The sequence below is a fragment of the Egretta garzetta genome, unplaced genomic scaffold, assembly GCF_000687185.1.
Source record: "Egretta garzetta isolate BGI_Z169 unplaced genomic scaffold, ASM68718v1 scaffold17, whole genome shotgun sequence".
NCBI lineage: Eukaryota > Metazoa > Chordata > Aves > Pelecaniformes > Ardeidae > Egretta > Egretta garzetta.
In genome coordinates, this window is record NW_009260136.1 from 1,125,811 (window position 1) to 1,134,495 (window position 8,685).

The 8,685-nt window shown below is 44.8% G+C and overlaps 1 pseudogene; it reads right to left on the minus strand.

Moving 5' to 3' along the window:
• LOC118452567 lies at positions 1-88 on the minus strand (annotated as a pseudogene).
• Between the last annotated feature and the right edge of the window lie 8,597 nt (positions 89-8,685).

The following is an 8,685-nucleotide window of genomic DNA, read 5'->3' on the forward strand; positions in this document are numbered from 1 at the left end:
AAATGGTGTCTAAGGCCCTGCTGAAAAAAGTTTAAACTAGTAAGAACAGATACAACACTTGATCTTAGCCAAAAGGCCAAGAAGCAATGTGAATTCAGTGAATTCAGTCAGCTCTGTGCAAACACAGGGACTGTTCGTCTTTCCATGAAGTGCTGGGATCTCTGTGCTTTGCACAAGCATTGTTGGTCACCTTCTCAGGAATCAGTGCTGGCCTCTAATTTCTGGCCTTTACCAGGGAAACCACTGATCTTACTGGCAACTCATATTTATCAGATGCTGATCAGATGCATGTTTGCTGAAGACAAAGGTTTTTTTGATCAATTGCATTGGGAGTTTTACTTGGAATTCAATACACATATGGTCTCTGAAGGCCAAGATTTTCACTGAGTTTTATTCTGAATTACAAATAGCCTTTGATTATAACTGTTTTACTAATTTGCAGTCATGTTTTTCCATGCGTGGACAAGATTTTAAAGTAAGGGTAAGTTATCAAGATCAGATTGTAGCAATGATTATGCTGTTGGTTACTTTCCTGCTTACAGCATGTAGCCTTTTTTGTCTTCCCTCCTCAAAGGGATTTAGTTCTAGTAGAGACCCCTTTGTACTGAAACAGTAATTATTCTATCATCTGTAGTTCACTTTATTAATGTTGTTATTTCTCTTCAGGCATATTTTTCTCTTTTTGATTGGTGCCTTAACACTTCATTCTGTAACTTGCTTGCTGTTTTCTCTTGCTGTTAACGTATTTACAAAAACTTTTCTTATTATCCCTTACAACAGTGGCCAGGTTGAGTTCAAGCTGGGCTTTTGCCTTTCTAATTTTTTCTCTGCATGACCTAACAAGATCCCCGTACTCTTCTTGAGTTTTCTGGTGGTGAACTTTTTTTCTTCAGTCCCAGCAAAAGCTCCCTGTTCAGCCAGGCTGGTCGTCTTCCCCACCAGTTCGTCTTACAGCACGTGGTGACAGCCTGCTCCTGTGCATTTAAGACTTCCTTCTTGAAGAATTCCCAGCCTTCCTGGACCCCTTTGCCCTCCAGCAAGGGACTGTCTCAACCAGTGCCCTGAACAGGCCAAAGTCTGCCCTCTGGAAGTCCATGATGGTGGTTTTGCTGACCACCCTCCTTATTTCACCAAGAATTGAAAACTCTCATAATTTCATGGTCACTAAGCCCAAGACAGCCTCCAACTGCTGCATCTCCCCCCAATCCTCTGTTTGTAAACAGCAGGTCAAGCGAGGCACCTCCCCTGGTAGGCTCGCTTACCAGCTGTGTTAGAAGTTATCTTCCACACACTCCAGGAATGTTCTAGACTGTTTCTTTGCTGTATTGTATTTCCAGCAGATGTCCAGTCAGTTGAAGTCCCCCATGAGAACAAGGGCTAGCGATTGTGAGACCTTTGCCAGCTGCTTGTAGAATGCTTCATCTATCTCTTCATCCTGGTCGGATGGTCTATAACAGACTTGCAGCAGGATATCTGCCTTGTTGGCCTTCCCCCTCATCTTTACCCCTTAGCACTCCTCCTTATCATCACAATCGTTGAGCTCTGTACAATCAAAACACTCCCTAACATACAGAGCCACCCCACTGAAAAGGGGACCAAACACACTGGCTGGCTAGCTTACAAGGATTCATTTGTGCAGGAAGAATTAAATTGTGTGAACATATCCCCTCTCAGATTGCCAGCTGAATAATAAGCTTTTATGAACATGACAGCAGGGCAAGGAGAAGGAAGCTTTAGTTTCATGGTAATTTATTGGGGGTTCAAGTGCCCAGCTCCTCTAGGAAGAGCTATGTGGATCAGGCCTTTCACTTAAAATCTTAAGAGCTCAGCCACAATGCTATGGTGTTGCTGGAGTTCCACCTTGGCTGGATATTTTGGCCTCCTCACAAACCTCAGTGCACAGACTTGACACAGTCACAGTTCTTTGTTCAGCACATGCCTTCCACTGAAATAATTAAGATCAGGATTAAGGAGGTTTGGCATAGCTTTGCAAGGAAACGTGCAGAGACCCGCTGCAGGATCCCCTCCATTGTCTCTGGCACACTGCTGGTTTTATGAGTATTAAGTCTTTCACAAGCATTCAGTAATAAATTAGGTAACATTTTCTTCATTCTCTACCACTCAAAAAATATATTTCTCAAACATGAAAGCTTTGCTTTTACAAGTCTAGCTATTAGAATATGTTCATATTTGCAGAAAATCCTTCAAATAAATGTCCTTTAGCCACCAGTCAAAGCCTCTTGCCATCTGAACGGGCACAGAGAATCCTGTGAAATACAGCCAGCCAGACCCTTTTTCAGTTAGAGAGTTATACAGGCTGCTCTGTCTCAGTGGGACTGAAAGACAAAAATCCCCAGTTTAATTCAATGGTAAGATTTGTAGGACCAAGCTCATAAGGACACGGGCAATAGAAATGGCAGGTGAAACTATGATGGCACACATCAATAGGTAGTGCTGCTATGGGCCACGTTCCCAAGTTTGCTTTTATAGGATGAAAACAAACACGGGGGCATGTGTTCTTTTGGAAAAGAATATATTTAAGTGTGGGAGATTTTTTCATCTGCTTCCAGCTTTGGCGATTCCTAACGCGTACGCAGAGCTATTCTCTGGGCACAGAGTTTCAGAGCTGGGCTGCACTTCCCAGAAAAATGGCAGTCCCTTGCACGTTACCTAAGTACCTCCACTCCAGGCCTGCTATCTGTATTTCTCTAAAGATAATTACATTTAGCACAGCTGGTTCCTGCAGGGTTAGAAAGCCAGCCTGCAAAGCTCTAATCTCTGCACAGCACTCAGGACAGAAACCAGGACCTTCAAGAGGGACAACAGTTTTTGCCGTCACTAAGCAACAAGATAGCAAACCTCAGATGTTGAAAAATGAGTAATCATGCTCCCTAAAGCTAGGAGATTACCTTTGAAATATCTCAAAAACAACATAATCTAAATGCTTTTTTTTATCTGTTTTTTATTTCTTTTTAAAATGTGTCAATCATAAATCAGGGTTAGAATTCCCAGTTTTCCTCTGTCAAGCTGGCAACCAGAACCTAATGCAGCATAACAAATAATTCACATATGTTCACATGAGTCCAGGGGCTGGAACTTGAAGAAAAATCTGCAAATTATTGTGACATCTCTGAGAGGAAACCAGATCCATAAGGGTTAGCAAGGCTGTGATGATACATCACTGCACCCACCCAGCAGCAACATGTAGCACCCAGAGATATTTATTAGGCAAAAGATGTTTCTTACAAGGCTGAGAATAAGCTAATAAAACCATGCACATACGAACACACACACAGACACCTATCCAATAAAAAAAATAACTACCTGAATAACTGAGAGCAGCAAGGGGAATAAAAATGATGCATGAGCCTATATTCTTGAGCGATCACTGTTTCTAAAATCTAAATTGCCAGTCAGATGTTTGAACAGTTACTTTCCAATCAGGCAAGCAGTCTCATCTGGAGAATGCACTGACATTATGCATTCAACCCTTCATCTTTTCAAATGCCAGGGGCCTCTAAAATCAGCAGGGACAGAATAAAGAGAAGTTAGGCAGCTGGATGCGGAATTAATTAACCATACCGACACTTGATATTTTCTTTCCAGTTATTCTGAATCATTTTTTGTCAGGTCAAAGTATTCCACTGGGCACTTAGATACTGTCCATTAAAATTCAGGACTCCAGATGAACAGTTTTTTACCTAGTAGGAAATCACTCAGCAACAAAAAGGCCTTATTTACCATGGCTGCACTTCCCTACGAAAACAGAGCGCAACAGTGCATGCCTTGAGGCAGTCATTACAAGCACGCCTTGGCCACTTCAGCATTAAGCAGCATTATCTACCTAGAAGAAGTCCCACTGTGCTGAGCAAAGCAAGTACAGTCCCACTGTGCTGAATCTGTACGAAGCAGTTAGCCTGGAGGGTTTACAGTCTAGCACTCTAGTTCTGGCCTTAAAACACACAGGCAACCAAATAATGTCACTCTGCTGGGGTAATGCTTTCTTGATGCAAACAGCGGAAGCAGGACTAACGCCTTGGCTATCTCTAGCTTTGAAACACAAGGAGGACATGTCTCCTGAACTCTTTGTTGGCTTCCCAAAGAAAAATTCAATTCTCCAAAAGTATTCATCTGAACTACTCCCAAAACAACCTTCTCTTTTTCCTTCAAATTCCAGGATAAACCTTTGCTTTGATGAGAAAAAAAATAAAGCAGTGGACAGGAAGGTCGTGCATTAAAGCCCTGTCTTTCTGCTGCTTGCCACTGTGTCTCTCTGCCTAGATCTCACTATTCATGTTACACGGTGATTGGAAGCTCTGAGCGGCAAGAGCTGCTTCCTTCTCCTATGCTGGTACAGCACCTGCAGGCATAAGCAAGGAGTTTGGTGCTTAAGTGCCACAATACCACAAATCATTTGGAGTTCACTGGACTGAAGTCAGCTTGCACTGGGGAAAGACCTGTCCTGTGTGATCTTTCTGCATCTTTCTTGAAGATCAGATCTTTCCTGGAGAAGTAAACTGTGAGTTGGGGAGCTGTCAGTACTCCTACTAATTGAACTTTGAATTGCAAAACTAGCACAAGCAAGGTTATTGCTCAAGAACACACAACATAGCTGAACACGTTGAATGAGATACAAATCAACGCCCAGAATCAGGAGAGGGAGATTGCAAACATGCCTTAATACCTCTCATTTAATTGCGTTATTATTTCTTTCTTTCTTCCCTTCCTTTCAACCATAGGGGGGGAAATCCCTCCAGGAGGTCATTGTTAATAAAGAAAAAGGCATATTCCTTGTACTTCTGATTGATTAACATTAATGACTCATTTCATGCCACACAGTAATCCACCTTCACACATAATTAACAATGTCCACGTTAATAATAACAGGAATGCAGGCTCTCTTCCCCCTACCTCAAAGGATTTTGGCTGTAAAAGGGTCCAGTGTTTCAAGGTCACCCCAGCAGTCTCTGTTTTGGACATAATTCACCCCTTTACTTATACAGACTTGAACAAGGAAAATGGGTGGTTCTAACTTAGGTCAAAACCAGGACATCCTCTCCCCACTGCCAGACAAAGGCACCTGCTAGGTCCCTAGTTTCCAGGATCACAGGAGAAACTAAACCAGCCTCACTCTTTCTATTATGAATGGTAGTTTGCAGGCTTAAAAAGAAGGTTGCAGACCTCTCACCAGTTGCAGCAGAAAAATACAGAAAACACCTACACAGTATCTCAGCTGCCTGAAACCCAGGGGCTCCAACATCTGCTTCTACAAGTCCATTAAGAGACAACTCAGGCTGCTTAGAAATCCCATCTGCTTTGCCGTGGGCAACTCCGGGGCCTTTCGAAGGGAGTTTCCATAGCCAACATGGGTGAGGGAACATCATGTCAAGAGCAGGTGGAACAATGTGGATGATCAGTGAATTAAGCCAAGAGGCTGTCCTTAAGACACTGCCTCTGTGTAATTGGACATCCCCTAGCAGGGGATATGGGGAAGAAACAGCACGGAGGGTTCTTACCATGAGAGAAGTGATACCAGGGGAAGCACATCCCTTTGCACAAGGCAGAAGCTGGAGTTTGCAGGGAAACCACACTACAGAGGAGGCTGAGAGAGTGGCCATGGGAAAAAGGAAACACAAGGGACCTCCAAGCTTGCCCCTGTTCTGTTTCCTCCCTGACTCCAGCCTGGGGGTCAGGCAGGGTCTGGAGATGCCTCCAGCTCTGATCCCTTGCTGTTCTCCCCTCCCTGCCTGGGCCAGACCGGCTCAGTCACAGTGTGTGACTCATGACTGGGGTGAGACGAGCTGAAGCCTGCGGCAAGCGGGGGCGATCCCACTGAAGATAGAGTAATTGCCTCTGCAGCCCTCTCTGACCCTGACCCTGACCCCACATGAAAGCCGCTCTCTCCAAAACCCTCTCAGCCATGCTCAAGAGAACAACAGCCCAACCAGTCCCCACAACAAGCCATCCTCTGTTGTGAAGCCAGCACTGTTGGATTTCAACTGGTGAAAGTGTCCTGCCACTCTAGGAGTCATTCAGTCGCCAAACAGTTGAGATTAGAGATTAGAGATTCTGGAAAGAAAAGAACAAGCAGAAGTAAACCAACAGTTGGCCTCAGGATCAGAGAGGAGTCCTGGACCATGTGGGGACATAGCCCATAAGATGAGGGCAGTTGGCTAGCTCTCAACTTCATGAGACAATCCTTGGCTCAGGGAGCTCCCTGTATGAGCGAGTGGAGAGAAAGGAAGAAGTGAGATGATGTACCGAGGGCTCTCAGGCAACCATTAGCAGGGCTGAGACCTGGGACCCAACTGCTGAATCCCAGCCTCGTGCATTTTCTTTGTCTTGGCTGTACCATGGTCTTGATAAACAAGTAACACTTGTTTCTGCAGCTCCCGCTTCTAGGCTGGAAGCAGTTCTCATGCATCTCTCCTCATGTGTCTATTCCCATTAATACCAATGTGAAAAGAATCTCACTGCTTTTTCATTGACATCCTCACTGCCAGCCATGCACAATTAAACAGAAGAAATAAGAGGCTTTAGCTGTAATTACAGTTTTGCCTATTTTGTAGAGAAGTCATCCTGTGAAGTCTGACACAGCTGAATACCTGCCCTTGGTCATCAAGCACACCGGTTCTCTCTGTGGGAGTTTTAAGAGGGAAATATGAAATTGCAGCTGTATAATACATTGAGTGCTCAGAGGCAGGCAATGCCAGGGATTATCCAGCCAAATTACTTCAAAAAGCATAGGCACCAACAACAATAACCTCCAAGGGGGCATAAAGTATTCTCAAGAGTTACCCTGCAAAGGATGCCAGGACCCTTTAAGAACATGGTCCAAATCTAACCACTGTCCTTAGGACAGTCAGGAAAACCTGCCGATCCACTGAAACAAAGTAGTACCAACCACAAGCTCGGTGCTTCATACGTGGGAGTACTGCACTTCCAGTGGACAGAAAAAGAAGGGGCGAAGGTGTGTACAGAAGCACATGTGTATTTCATAGCCTTTACTCTTTGGCTTCTCTGTGACACCTATAGGACCAGACCAGTCCTATAAAACTTTGCAGACACTTCACGTTTGCTTGCAGGCACACATACTCGAATCCAGCTGGCAAGTCACTCCTTTTCCTCTCTTTCCCAAGCCATGAAAACACACTGGCCAACCTCCCAGTTCAATTCCTGCCTTAATTCTGTTCACCCCAGTGCTCGGGCACCAATCCTACCCTTCCTCTGGCTGCATGACAAGGGAGCACTCTTTCGAACTCCACTGCCCGAGTGTCTCACTGAATTGAAGACTGTCATCCCCCTTTCCCTAAGCCCTACATATGTATCTTTTCTTTAAAATCCACAGCATGGCCAGGAAATTGCCTTCTTTCCCTTCCTGCCCACCTTGGCAGTCAGGTAACCCTCCCCGCTGTTGCAAGTGGCCAGGTATGGTATGATCTGTAAGCCCTGTGGCTCAGCCAAGCTCAGCACACCTCCTCAGGTGGGATCAGGCTGAGCAAGCCCACCTGACAGACAGTGCCAGGGAGGTCTCCCATTTATGCAAGGCTGCAAGCCCATGGTGAAGTGTGTGACATGAAGCAATGCTAGAAAGAGGCAATGGATCTACAGCAACAAACACAAATCAGGAAACATGGAGCTGGTCTGGGAACCAACCACCCCCTGGCTTGGGCCATGACTGTGAGGAAGAGCAGAAATGTTCTCCATCAAGATATCTTTGCAACGCAACATCCCCGATGCCAAGTACAGAGGACTGTCGTGGTTTAGCCCCAGTCGGCAGCAAAGCACCATGCAGCTGCTCACTCACCCTCCCGCCTTGGTGGGATGGGGGAGAGAATCTGAAGAGCAAAAGTAAGAAAACTCATGGGTTGAGAGAAGAACAGTTTAATAATTGAAATAAAATAAATAATAATCATCATCATCATAAACTGTAATGAAAAGGAAAACAATGAGAGAGAAACAAAACCCAGGAAAAACAAGTGATGCAACTGCTCACCACCCACAACGTGCAAAAACTAGGGCTTTCAAAACCAATCCAGGCAAGGAATGGGGACATAAATGTAAATGTTACCAGTATTATACTGTCTGCAGTGAACTTGGCAGCATATCACAGCAGAGCTATACATGTCAGTCTCACCATGACTTTCACCCGAGTATCTTTGCAGTAAAAACACTTTGCCAAACAATTCAGTAACTCTCCAAAAATATTCTGCAGCCCTTATCGCATTGCCAGGTCAGGCAAACTTTTCTCCAGCTCACTAGAACAGAAATGTAATGCCCCGAAGAGCAATTGCTTACAGATCCAAAAATTCTGGAAACACGGAGAGAGGAGGGCAGCACCATGAGGCAATCACTCAAGCAAGGGTTTGAAGCACAAACATGCACACAAATAAATCAGATGCATGCTCAGTTTATTCTGGGAAGAATTCATGCTTTTCAGCAGTCCACAGAGGTCTAAATGCAATGAAACAACAGATCCAGATTCCCTACAAACACCGCAGGGATACGCACACCTAGTTTATCCTGTTCACGTGTAGAGCAGTTTGCCAGGAGAGGGGATGGACTTCATGCCAGTGGACAGACAAAAGGCCATCAGGAAGTTACTCAGGTTAACCCTGCATGTAGACTGGGAAATGGACAGAACAACCACCTCTGATTTCCAGTTGTTGTATGTTATCTTTTCTG